Raw genomic sequence first — 12,119 nt, 5'->3', positions numbered from 1 at the left:
TGTGAAAACCATAGGATGTACTATTACATCTTCTATAATCTAGAGCCTGTTTTATAGGACGTAATAGCATGTCCTATAAAAGATCACAAACCGGTTACATTTGTATGGGAGTTGAAAGTGAATAGGTTTGGAGTGGGTGTGACCAGGTGAGTACCCAGGTATGGTGTTTAGAGTTTGTGTGTAATGGATGGTGTTAGTGTGAGTGGGTGTTAGACCAACTAAGGACACAATCTGTAGGGGGCACATATTTCTCTACCCTCGTCTGCAAATATCACTGCAGGGACAGGGGCATCCAGGTACTCCTGCAGGCTTCGACTGATGCAAGTGGCCCAGCTTTGATATGAGGAGGAAAGCCACAAGCATGCAAGTAGGTTAAAAAGCAGCAGAGTAAGAGTATACAGCTACTAATACCTTATTACATAACCATAGTACATAACTAATATGTTCTATTTTATTTATGTATGTATGTATATATACGTGATGCTGTTGGCAATGGGAGGGCCTGCAGCACACTAGGGACAACCTTTGTCTAGCCACCGCAGAGCAAGTGTGGGCATTTGACCAGTTCAATGATGGCCGCCACGGGTAAGGAGATGGGCTAACTGGTCTTTGTACGCCCCTAGCTATTGCGTCGCTACCCATCGTGCATCGGAACGTTATATATTGTTCTTCCTTACGTCCTGCCTGGCTCCATTTTACACAAAGCTTCTACTTGATATTAAGATGGCGTCTAGCGCTTTGATTAAAGTGAAAATCCAGCGAAACCTCCCCAAGAAAGAGGAGGTTTCCCCCGGAGGTACAACCGGGAGCAACGGCGCGGTTGAGGACAACAAGGAAACGCAAGCGTCAGGGTGAGGAGATGGAATATGCCCCATAGTAGAGTGTTGGTGGCAGTAGGCCGTAGGACGCGGGTATATAGTGTATGCTGCTTTTGTATGCTGCTGCTCAATCACTTCCCTTTTATGGCTCATTTTTTCCCCATGTGTTCGTGGAATTGACATAGGGCATGCCATACACTACTAGCCGGTCGTGTGGTAATTTTCTTGCCGCCAAATTATTATCCCAGTCTGCGTTGATAAGCATAGGATAGTTATGTTATGTCTGTATGTTATAGGCTAAATGACTACTACCTGTACTAAGTGCATGTTACCTGCTGTTAATCAATGATAAGGTATCGGATACTTAAAAGTATACTTTGTGCCGCAGTGGAGATTCTGCACCTTTCTCTGCAAGTGCGGTTTTTTTTTGTTTTTTTTACTCGGAGCCATAATTTAAAGCTTTAAATTGGGGCCTCTTTCATGATTAAATTAATATTAAATATGGCCACTGTGTTCACCTGATTTTGTATCTTATATAATGCTTCTTAATGAACTATGTAGTTTCCTCTATTTTTACCAAAAAGGTAACTACTAGGTTTTATAGTATAGTTATTGACATCAAGTGTTTCATTTTGGCACCACTCATGTTCATGGATGATTTTTACTTATATTTGTTTTCCCCCTTTTCAGTGACTCTGGGCAGGCTCAACAAAATGATAAGCGCAAGGACAAAGTTGCTAAGAAAACTAACAGATTTGAGCCTTATAACCCACAAAAGCGTTTCCGAGCTTTCATCTCTAATATTCCATTTGATGTTAAGTGGCAGGCTCTTAAAGACCTTGTTAAGGAAAAAGGTAATGGTTGTCAAGCAGACTTTGACGTCTGCTGTCTTCACTCTCCCCTTCTCCTAGGCACGTTATGTTTTTGAGACATGTTTTGATTTCATTTGGTACTTTGCCCTCTGGTTTTCTGCATTTGGCGAGTTAAATACTTGGGCTGGTTATCGGCCTCAGTGCGGTACTTCTGCAATGTTGCGGTTGTGTATTTGGTTTAGGATTTCAAGTGTAAGCTCCTAGTAACGGGTACATCACCTGCTGATTATTTTAATTGATAAATTGTTAGTTTTGTCTTCATCGTGGTCAGAATGTAGCCCTCTTAGTTTGGTTGTGTTCTCTATTTTCTTCTTCACACCTAGTGCTCCAAGTTCGCCATCTGCCAGTTGAATGTTTTATACAATGCAAAAGTCACAGGTGGTTGTTTGGCACAGAACTATATATCTGTGTTCTGGACCCCTGGTATGCCAGAAGTATTCAGGGTTCCTGTTGGCTCATTACTTGAGTCTTTTATGTCTTCTGCTTGTTGTAGAGTTTATATGTTGTGCTCATGGTGCCACAGATATGATTAACCTTTCCAGCCTGAACAATTCTTGTTTTTGTAAGATTAAAAAAGCTACAAAAATTAAAGGCACTTGTTTAAAATATAATGTGCTTAATGTAGCACTACAGCGGAGAGAGGCTGGTCGTTGCCCGAGGGCTTATTTATCGGTAGAAAATGTGGGATTTCATCAGTAAAAACTAGCCCGACGTATAGTAAATGTGATTGGGCAGTTAGTGTGCTAAAGCTGAATGTAACTAATTTTGATTTGTGTGGTCAAGGCCAGGCTCTGTGTATAGATAATTGTTGTATCTATAATATATTACACAATGTGTCATTAAAATGGGTAGGTGTCTCACCTTAGAGCGATCCAGGTCTGCAGTTTATCGCTGTTCTGTCTGAGGCTGCCACAACCGCTTTACAGACAGAGCATGATGCTGTTTTTTTCATATGTATAACACATATCCACAGCTGACTTTCAGTTGCAAATGGCTGTTTAGTCAGTTTAAATTTTACTTCCTTAAGTATGTAATTGTATATCTGTCCAGACTGGTTCTCACAGGCTGTGTGTGTAGTCCTGTTAGGATCTGTCTATGCCTTGGTTCTTTAAAAAAAAAATATCTGGATTTTGTTGGCAGGACCAAGTTTAAAAGTGTGCAGTGCAAATTTTTTTTAAAACTGCCTTTTTGGCGTTAATTCATTTTTTATATTTTTTGGTATTTTCTTTTACTTGTGTATGGACTAATACTTGGGGTTTATGTCAACATCTGGTGTTACTTTGTGTATTTTGGCACTTGGAGAGTGTACGCAGCTTGTACATAAGGCATAAAACTGCCTGACTTACATGATGCCAAATTTGCTATGGTAGTTTGTCATAAGTATGGAGTTGCTATTTATTCTTCACATTGTTCTAATTTATTAAACTGAAGCCTTTCTTCTCACTGATAAGATGTATTTTTGTCTTAATGTTCGATATAACCCTGGTACAACTGACTGCTGGTACTGGAATCCACATGGTACATAGCTTGCCTTAAGCACACGGATGGATGAGCAACACAGTAGCTGCAGCTAAACTACAATGCTATCTGGTAGAAACCACTTCACAGCACATTAATGCGATACAAGTCTGCAATGAACTTTTTGTATAATATTTCTGCAGTCACATGGGCATGGTGAGGGTGAAAGCAAATAGCTACCAAGTAGAAGAGTGTAGTTATTTTTGCTGTAAAAACTACTCTGCTTGAAACACCCACACAAAAGTGCCCCTTTAAAAGCGGTCACATGCCTTCAGTACTTGTTCTAATTTAATTTGGACTGCCGTGCCATGCAGACAAGGCTGCTTTTTGCTGATTATTTCTGCTGTGCAAACCTGCCTACCCACGCAGATAGTTGTAATGTTTGTCCCCCCCCCCTCCCCCCTAGTGTGTGTCTACCTCATTGCAACTGCAATAATTACCCCTGTACTGAAGGAAGAAATTTGATGTCTCTTTGATTTTTGATCTATACCGGAAATGGTGTTCTACAGTGGTCAATATATATATATGAGAGAGTTTCTATTATTCCAGCTGGGTTTAAAGGCGTTATGAATAGGAATTGATACATTTCAACAATCGTGAACCAAAACATATTTCTCAGCTTGACTGCACACTTTTAAAACCTTCTTGTTGGTGTAGTGAAGTCTCCGGGCTTTCTCAAAGGCTCATGCTCAAGGTTGTTGTTGACTTGTTCTAAATTCCCATTGTTTTCTTGGCTTTTCTCCCATGGTATGTGTCGTCTGGAATCTGATTTGTAGTTGGTGAGGTAACATACGTGGAGCTCTTAATGGACGATGAAGGAAAGTCAAGGGTAAGTCACTGAGAGATCCCCTTTCTACGGAATTATGACTTCACGTGGTACAAATGGGGCGCCGTCTATTTGGGTAGACTGGGTTGTGACTAGATTTTATTTTATTTTTGTAAATGTCTGGGTGGGAGTCTTTGGAACACTTGTTTTGCAAGATTTCAAGGAATTTTAGTTGGTTGCAGTTGCCTTGTTCTGGAATTCACATGGAGCAAAAACATATACGTGATGAGTTTTGTCTGTTATCTTATATTCTGTTCTTGCTGTGGCCAAGTTTAATTCAAGTCCTCCTCAATTGTGACTTGTGCAGAGAGCAGAAACGATGAGCTTCCAACACTTGTGATTTAGTTCAAAATCTGCCAATGGTTTTTTTTATATGGCCTTTTACTTTCTCCTGGTATGTTAGTATTATATATTAAGAGTAGCCTGTTGTTTCTTGGGGTTTTTCTACATGTTAATTTGAAAAGTTTAATCTTTCATAGCACTTGTCGTACCTAAATCCTGTTGTGGCTGTAATGTTTGAAGTGAGTAGTGGAAATAATGGACTGTTCCCCTCATTCTGACTACCATCAATATATTTTGTGCTATATTAATAGAACTGTTCTAACATTGTTTTTCCTTTTATTCCATTTCCTGTGCATGTCTCCTGCTCAGGGGTGCGCGTAAGTATCCTATTTTTACCTTGTTTTGTGTTAATTTTTTTACCAAATCCTTTACTAATAATGACATTTTCTTAATAAGTGCTGTTGAGTTTAAGCTGGAGGAGAGTATGAAGAAAGCTGTGCAAGTACTCAACAAGCATGTTATGAATGGGAGACCCTTGAAAATCAGAGAGGTATGTTTTTGTTTTTATTGATGAAGACATATCCTCCCTTCTTAAAATACTGTTGGCAAAATCTTTAATGGTTATTTGGCATAAAGAGTATTAACTTCCATGCCCAATTTTTTCCTATTCAAAGAAATATAAAAATAAAAATCTGGACTTGTCTACACAAGTGATTTCACTGACATTTTACTCTGGTAAGAGTTTTTTTTTTTAGTTGTAATGGTGTTCAGTTCAATTACCTCATCTATACCAAAACTCTTCAGTGTTAGGCCTGCAGTACTTCATTGTTCAATAGAACTGTATTACTACGAAGTACTCCAGTACTCATTTTGTGAGAAGCATAGCTCTGAACGATGGAGTCAGTTCTAGGTGATAAGATCCATTTAACATGGTAGACTTGTACCTGTTAGTACCACTTGCAAATTTTGCTATGAAAAATATAAGCAAAGATTGTCATGAGTGATTAACGGTTTTCCATAATTTCCTCTAGGATCCACATGGGGAACGTTCAAGAAGAGCAGCACAAGGTGTCTTTGGTCCAGGTCCCATGGGTATGGGGGGTCCGGGTCCCATGGGTATGGGGGGTCCAGGTCCCATGGGTATGGGGGGACCGGGTCCCATGGGAATGCCTGCTCCCATGGGAATGGGTGGACCTGGCCCTATGGGCATGGGGCCTGGACCATCTAGAGCCAACATGAACATACCACCCAGTATCCTTAATAACCCAAACATTCCTGGAGATGTTATCCATGCCTTACAGTCAGGAAGACTTGGTAGCACGGTGTTTGTAGCCAATGTAAGTGTTAAACGATGTTATGTATTGAGGGTGAAAGTAAAAAAAAAAAAGCATAATTTAAGTTGTGCCCCTTGCGACTGGCAGTAAATTACATTAGCGTTCCACCATTCTACATAAAGCACTTTTCACACATGAACACAAAACCTACTTTTAATATTGGAGGGGTCTGTTTTTTTATGCATTGCTTCTGTTGAGGTCCAGAGTAATATTGAAATCACAGCACAAGGCGTCTGACAATGCGGTTACGCTGAATTTAAGGCTCTTCTACATTTTACAAGAGAAACTACTTGCATCACAGCAAAGTCAGTAGCTACGACTTAATTTATCAGGTATTAATGTATCATTGAGGTAAAACCCCCCCTCCATTTACAAACTTGATTCTCCTAGAAACATACTTATATGACCCTATGGTATGAACAAATGAATGTATCTCACAACTGTTAAAATGTGCACAACACTTTTACATTGATACACTCTATCTTCTAGCTTGATTACAGTGTTGGCTGGAAGAAACTCAAGGAGGTATTTGGCATAGCTGGTACTGTTGTGCGTGCAGATGTATTGGAAGACAAGGATGGAAAGAGCAGAGGAATTGGCACAGTCACCTATGAGCAGCCAATTGAGGCTGTGCAAGCTATTTGTATCCTTTACCACTGAACAGTCCTTCAGGTTCTGTAACTGTTGGGCCCATTTTGATTCTAGAGGGGGGAAAAAAATCTGACTATACAGACTTTTTTTTTTTGTTCCATAAAGGGTAAACAAACTCATCTTGCGTTAATACATAAGTAAACATGTTTTTTAGTTAAATGCAAAATGGTTAAGTGGTATTTCTGAATACAAAATTAACTTTACATTTCCTTGACTAGTGATGCTTAAGCAATGTTTAATGCTCAGCTGCTGTTTGACAGGCCTATGATGGTGAAAATGGTAAGGGCTTTTTTTTTTTTTTTTTTTTCCTTCCCCCCCCCCCTCTCCTGCCTCAAATGGGGGGGGGGGGGTAGACCATGATCATTAACCAGCCTTTTTGTGTTATGCCATTCTATTTCCAGAATACTGAAGCTACAGATTAATCTTTTAGACTGTTTCCTGATGTTACTCAGATCAATGACTCAATGTGCTACAGTGTGGCTTATTTAATATTCATAAGTTGCCCATAGGCTTACTGGATTTGTAGTCGGATGTTTTTTTAAAAAATGTTTATGCATTTTGCAAATGTAATGGCAGTATCGAGGTACCATGTTCCTTCTCTCTGCCCTCCAATCAGTTTTAAACTGGTTTTTGTATATGAAACAGTAACGTAAGATGTAAGGCACGGACTAAAACATATATGTAATTGACTTCCTGTCAAGTATACAACAATATTTTTGTAGGCATATTGTAATTGCTTTGAGTTGAAACTTTTAAATATTTGTACATTCTACCTCTATCTGGCTCTTGGCAACTTAATGTGGTTTGCAACTCTGACCAACAAAAAAACATTTCAACATATAAACACTACATCTAGAAAATGAATTGTTTGAAATGTAACTTAATTTGCTAGATGATAAAAACTAACCATAGAAATACTATACTTGTATGAGTAAAATCACAAGGATAGATTTTACACATTCATTCTAGAACACATACAAATGGCTAAGATGCAGCTACTTGAAACATTATCCAAAAACTAGCACTTAGTGGAGTTCTCCTTTAATGTGTAATGTTAGTAACCTATGCTGACAAGTTTTCAGGGTTTTTTCTCCTCCTCCTCTTAGGATGATAAAGCTATGCCTAAAGGAGACCACTTCTCTGCCGATCGCCCTCCTCAACTTCCACGTAAGTGTAACTAGCATTTGAATGTAGCGGCGTGCACCATACTCTGTATTGGTCATTCCAATATTCTTTACGAGTAAATACGAACCTGGTTAACCCAGTGCTGGCTCCAAATACCTTTCCAGCATCCTCTAGTTTGGGGCATGAAGCTAATTAGGTTTTCTTTAGTACATTGTTTTGATTTTGTTACAGATGGTCTTGGAGGCATTGGAATGGGGCTAGGACCTGGAGGCCAGCCAATAGATGCCAACCATTTGAGAAGTTCAAACATAGGAGGTCCTGGAGGTAAGTATTGGGTTAACACCTGGCAGAGACTGGGAAGACATTTTGTTTGATGAACCCTTGTAGCAAACTGTGCAGATCTGTCTTGCATGCACACCTTTCTCGTGTGGAGAAAAGATCCTTGGTTATTGTAGTTAATCTCAAATTTTACTAGACTGCTTGCAGTAAAGGCAAGAATTTTCAGGTTCTGTATTCATCCTTATTCAAGCCTTTAACACGGTGTGTGTGTATAATATATTATATATGTGTGTCTATATTGCACTCTTCTATTCTGAGATAGGAGCCCACTGTTCCCACCTTAAATTGATGGTGTATTCCTCTCCACAGGGTTGCCTACATAAACTGTCTAGTTTGTATTTATGGTGTATTTTTCTGTTGTAGGAATGGATTCCATGGGGTATGGGATGAACAAAATGGGTAAGACTAATGGTTCTACATATTCTACTGTAATGTGAATTACATGCATTGTTTTCTATATATTATGGATTGGTTGAGTTTTAATACATAGAATGTGTAGATTTGGCACAGTAGGAATATTAAACCCTTAAGGACCCGAGTTTGTTTCTTTGACAATAGATACACACAAAATCACCAAACACTGTAGCATGAGGGCCATAAATGTCACTTGAAGGGTCTTAAGCACGTTCCTCAAGGGCAATAATGCTCATTAACACGGATTTGCAGCAATATGTGATTTATTTGCACTAAACACAAAGTATCACCATAACAAAATCCTAAAAATAAAGCCTACTCCCTTTGCATGGCTCTGGGAATCTTCCTCAGACAGTACACACTTGGCTCAGCTCTTCATGGCCTTTCCTTACCATGCGAGCACAGAGGAACTTCCTCTCACCACAAGTCTGTCAGGTTCCGGCACCTGTGTCTGATGTAGTTTTCATGAAAGCCATGGACTGGATCCTGCAAACCCAGGGAGTCTTCCGGGACATCTCCGGTAGGCCATGCTGCCTTCCTCATAGCGAAAGTCGGCTATAAGTGCACCAGAATAATCTCGCCACATGTTCAAAATGGCATACACAATTGAGGTAAAGACGATAGGGAACTAATGATTAGACTAGATGGTGAGTCAATCTCGGTACACATACAAGGTGAAAACACGGCAACATGATTACAAAATGTGCCATAAATTAAGACATAATATGCTTTTATATATTTTAAAATTGATATCCCTTATCCCCTTCTAGGTATTGATGGGCCACCTATTGGTGGAAATGGCAATCTAGGGAGCCTGAGTAGATATGGATCTGGGATGGGCCTTGGCAGGATGAGTACTGGTAAGGACTCCAGTTTGTCAGCATCAATGGTCATTCTAGTTAAATAGCTTTTTCTGGAGGCACCCATTTAAGTGCATTATTTAAGTGTTCAAGTTTGGCTTACATGGCATATCTCTCATATTGAAATGTTTTCGTTCCAGATATCGACCGTGGTTTAGCAGCTGGTTTTGACAGGGGTGAACTGGGTTCCCTGTCTAGAGGCTACAATGATCCACTTGAAAGAGGATTGAGTAAGTGTCTTGTGTTACTAGTCGCTAGTAAATACTAATCTTCACTTGCAGTGCTCAATTCTTATACCTTGACACCTGTCAACTTACTTTTAGGCTCTGGAGCCAGCAACCTTGGTGCCAGTATTGACCGAATGAGCTCTGCCATTGGGAGAAGTGTTGACAGAGTGGGATCAGACATTGATCGAATGGGACTGGTCATGGATAGGATGGGCCCTAGTGCAGACAGGATTGGGTCTGGAATGGGTTCAGGAATGGGCTCTTTGGGAATGGACATCTCCTCCAGCATTGATAGAATTGTAGCTTCCAGTTTAGACAGGATGAGCACAGGTATGGGCTATGGAGTAGACCGAATGGGCTCTGGTATGGACAGGGTTAGCTCAGGCATAGATAGAATGGGATCCAATTTGGATCGCATTGGCTCTGGTATGGACAGGGTTGGAATAGACCGAATGGGTTCCTCATCAATGGACAGAATGGGATCAGGGTTAGATCGTATGGGCCCCATTATGGATAGATTGCCACCAGTAGACCGTTTAAGTGCCAGCTCACTGGGCAGAGTTGGTTTAGACCGTATTGGGTCCAGCTCTTTGGACAGAATGGGCACTGGGTTAGGAATGAGTACCAGCATGGGACTGGGAATGGGCTCAAGCTTTGATAGACCAATGGATGTTGACCAAAGCAAGTTTGGGAATAACTTTGGAAGCTCATTCGGAGGCACAGGAGGTAATCGTCCAGCTGCAGCACCCCGCAAAGGATGTCAAATCTTTGTGAGAAATGTAAGTCTCTTCCTGCCATTGTATTTGTTTCTGTTGAACTATGGCCGCCTTATTATAGGGATCTGTTGAGAACCAAAATATAAAGCATTAATGACCTGCAACACAAGATTGCATGTCACACAAGATTCTATAGTCTTAAAAAAGTTTCATGGTCAACATTTAGTTTGTCAATATTTATGACCTTTGTCCTGGATTTCTGTGAATTTTTGTCTTCTATTCAACAGTTGTCTTTTGATTGCACATGGAAAATGTTGAAGGACAAATTTAATGACTGTGGTAAGTTAGCAGCTTATATATATCACACACCCTTCAGTTGTTTGGTTTTATCTGTGAAATCTTGTTGTGGCCTCCATTTTGGTGTGTGTGTGTGTGTGTGTTCATATTTTGATCTAATGTACATTTTTCCCATTATGTAAGGGAGGTTTGCAGGATAGCTTACTCTCGTTAGTAGAAGCTGACAGCTCCAGACTCCTTTTACCATTTACTTCACTGCTAGGGACAAATGCTTCTTTATCTGGCCTTTGACTGTATGATAGGCCCACCTGAAAATAAAACCAAGGGTTTTCATAACCAAAATTTGTTTGTCATTCAACATATGTTAAACCATGGTTCCCCTTTTTGTATATCTGATGAGCCCAAGCAAATTATACACTTTGTTCAGGAGAGTTTTTAAAATCATAGAAATAATAAAACATTGCTGATATAAAAACAAAATCACTAAATTTGCTTCTGCTATACTGGAAGTGCCACAACTGAACCCCACCTAGATATGTATTACATTTTTTTTTTTTTAACTTACAGTGGAAGGGTTAAGGTGGCACTTTGTAAGAAAAACAAAATGACACTATGCAATATGGCATGAAATCCCCTTTGGGGACCTCTGCTACATTTGTTATGCCAGACTTGTATTTTTTATTAAAGGGGGGAGAAACTTTCCTTTTCTTTCTCCTGATGTTTTGTGCTGATCACATTGTGAACCATAGCTATGTATTGCTAGCTGCTATAATTGTCATTAGCCAGCAGGGCCTAGAAAAATCCTGCTCCAACTCTCCAGTCCTCAAGTGATATTCTGGTGGATGTCGGCATTCCTTGAATGACTGTATGCTGGCACTTGCCGTGATTGCCGTTACACAACGATCTGTCAGCAGAAGTAGAGTTCAGCCAGATTTACTGTATAGCGACAGGGAGATGTCTCAGCTGCATTTTCTGGACTTACCTGTATGTCCTAATAGGCCGCATGTACATCCTAAGGTGACTGAATTAATCAAATACACAGTAGTTTTAGTTGTAGCCCAGGTGTCTAATGTAACTTGTATATCTTTTCAGGTCATGTGGTGTATGCAGATATAAAGATGGAAAATGGAAAATCAAAGGGCTGTGGTGTAGTAAAGTTTGAAAGCCCAGAAGTAGCTGAGAGGGCGTGCCGCATGATGAATGGAACTAAACTTGGCGGAAGAGAAATTGATGTCAGGATGGATAGAAATGCTTAGTATGGCCTTAAAATCGTTAATTTTATTAAATGTGAGGTATAACTGTTGGCCTCAGTCAGATTTTTTTTTTTACTACATTTTATTGTGACAAGTGTGCACATTCATAGTTGTGACATTTTGTGGATATCTTTTTGGAAACAATACAAGCTACAAAACAATTTTTGGATAATGTTGCTTTGGAAGTATGCCTGTGTATTTCTGCAATAAACTTCTAGGTGTTTTTTAAAAAAAAAAAAGTGTGGTTTTTCAAAGTGCCAGAACGCCTAAGTGGTTTGAGGTGTCTATTTTTTTTCCTGGCATATAGTGGCAGTACACATGGGTGTTGCTCTTCCTTAGGGACAAGAATCTGAAATACAAAGAGTTAAAACCTCCCCCCTTCCCTAACTTCTCCTCCTCCTTACCCATAAGACCACACCGGACCAAAAGCAGCCAGTTCTAACCTTGTCCCTTATCAGGGACGGACGTGTAGTTCGGTGTGGCACACAGGTTGTGTCCAGGGGGATCCCTCCTCCGTTTGCTCCCCGGGTGGAGAGCAGAGTGAGGTAGGAACATCCGCATCGGCGGATGTTATGGAACAGAATAAG

General features: G+C 40.1%; 1 pseudogene; it reads left to right on the top strand.

Annotated features, from left to right (window-relative positions):
* The first annotated feature begins 723 nt into the window (after positions 1-723).
* On the top strand, positions 724-11,535 carry LOC149289531 (heterogeneous nuclear ribonucleoprotein M-like; annotated as a pseudogene).
* Positions 11,536-12,119: the final 584 nt, after the last annotated feature.

Source organism: Sceloporus occidentalis, unplaced genomic scaffold, assembly GCF_023333645.1.
Source record: "Sceloporus occidentalis isolate IW3139 unplaced genomic scaffold, rSceOcc1.0.p SCAF_45, whole genome shotgun sequence".
Classification (NCBI taxonomy): Eukaryota; Metazoa; Chordata; class Lepidosauria; order Squamata; family Phrynosomatidae; genus Sceloporus; species Sceloporus occidentalis.
Note: the sequence above shows the minus strand (reverse complement) of the source record. Positions and strands in the feature narration are given on the sequence as shown.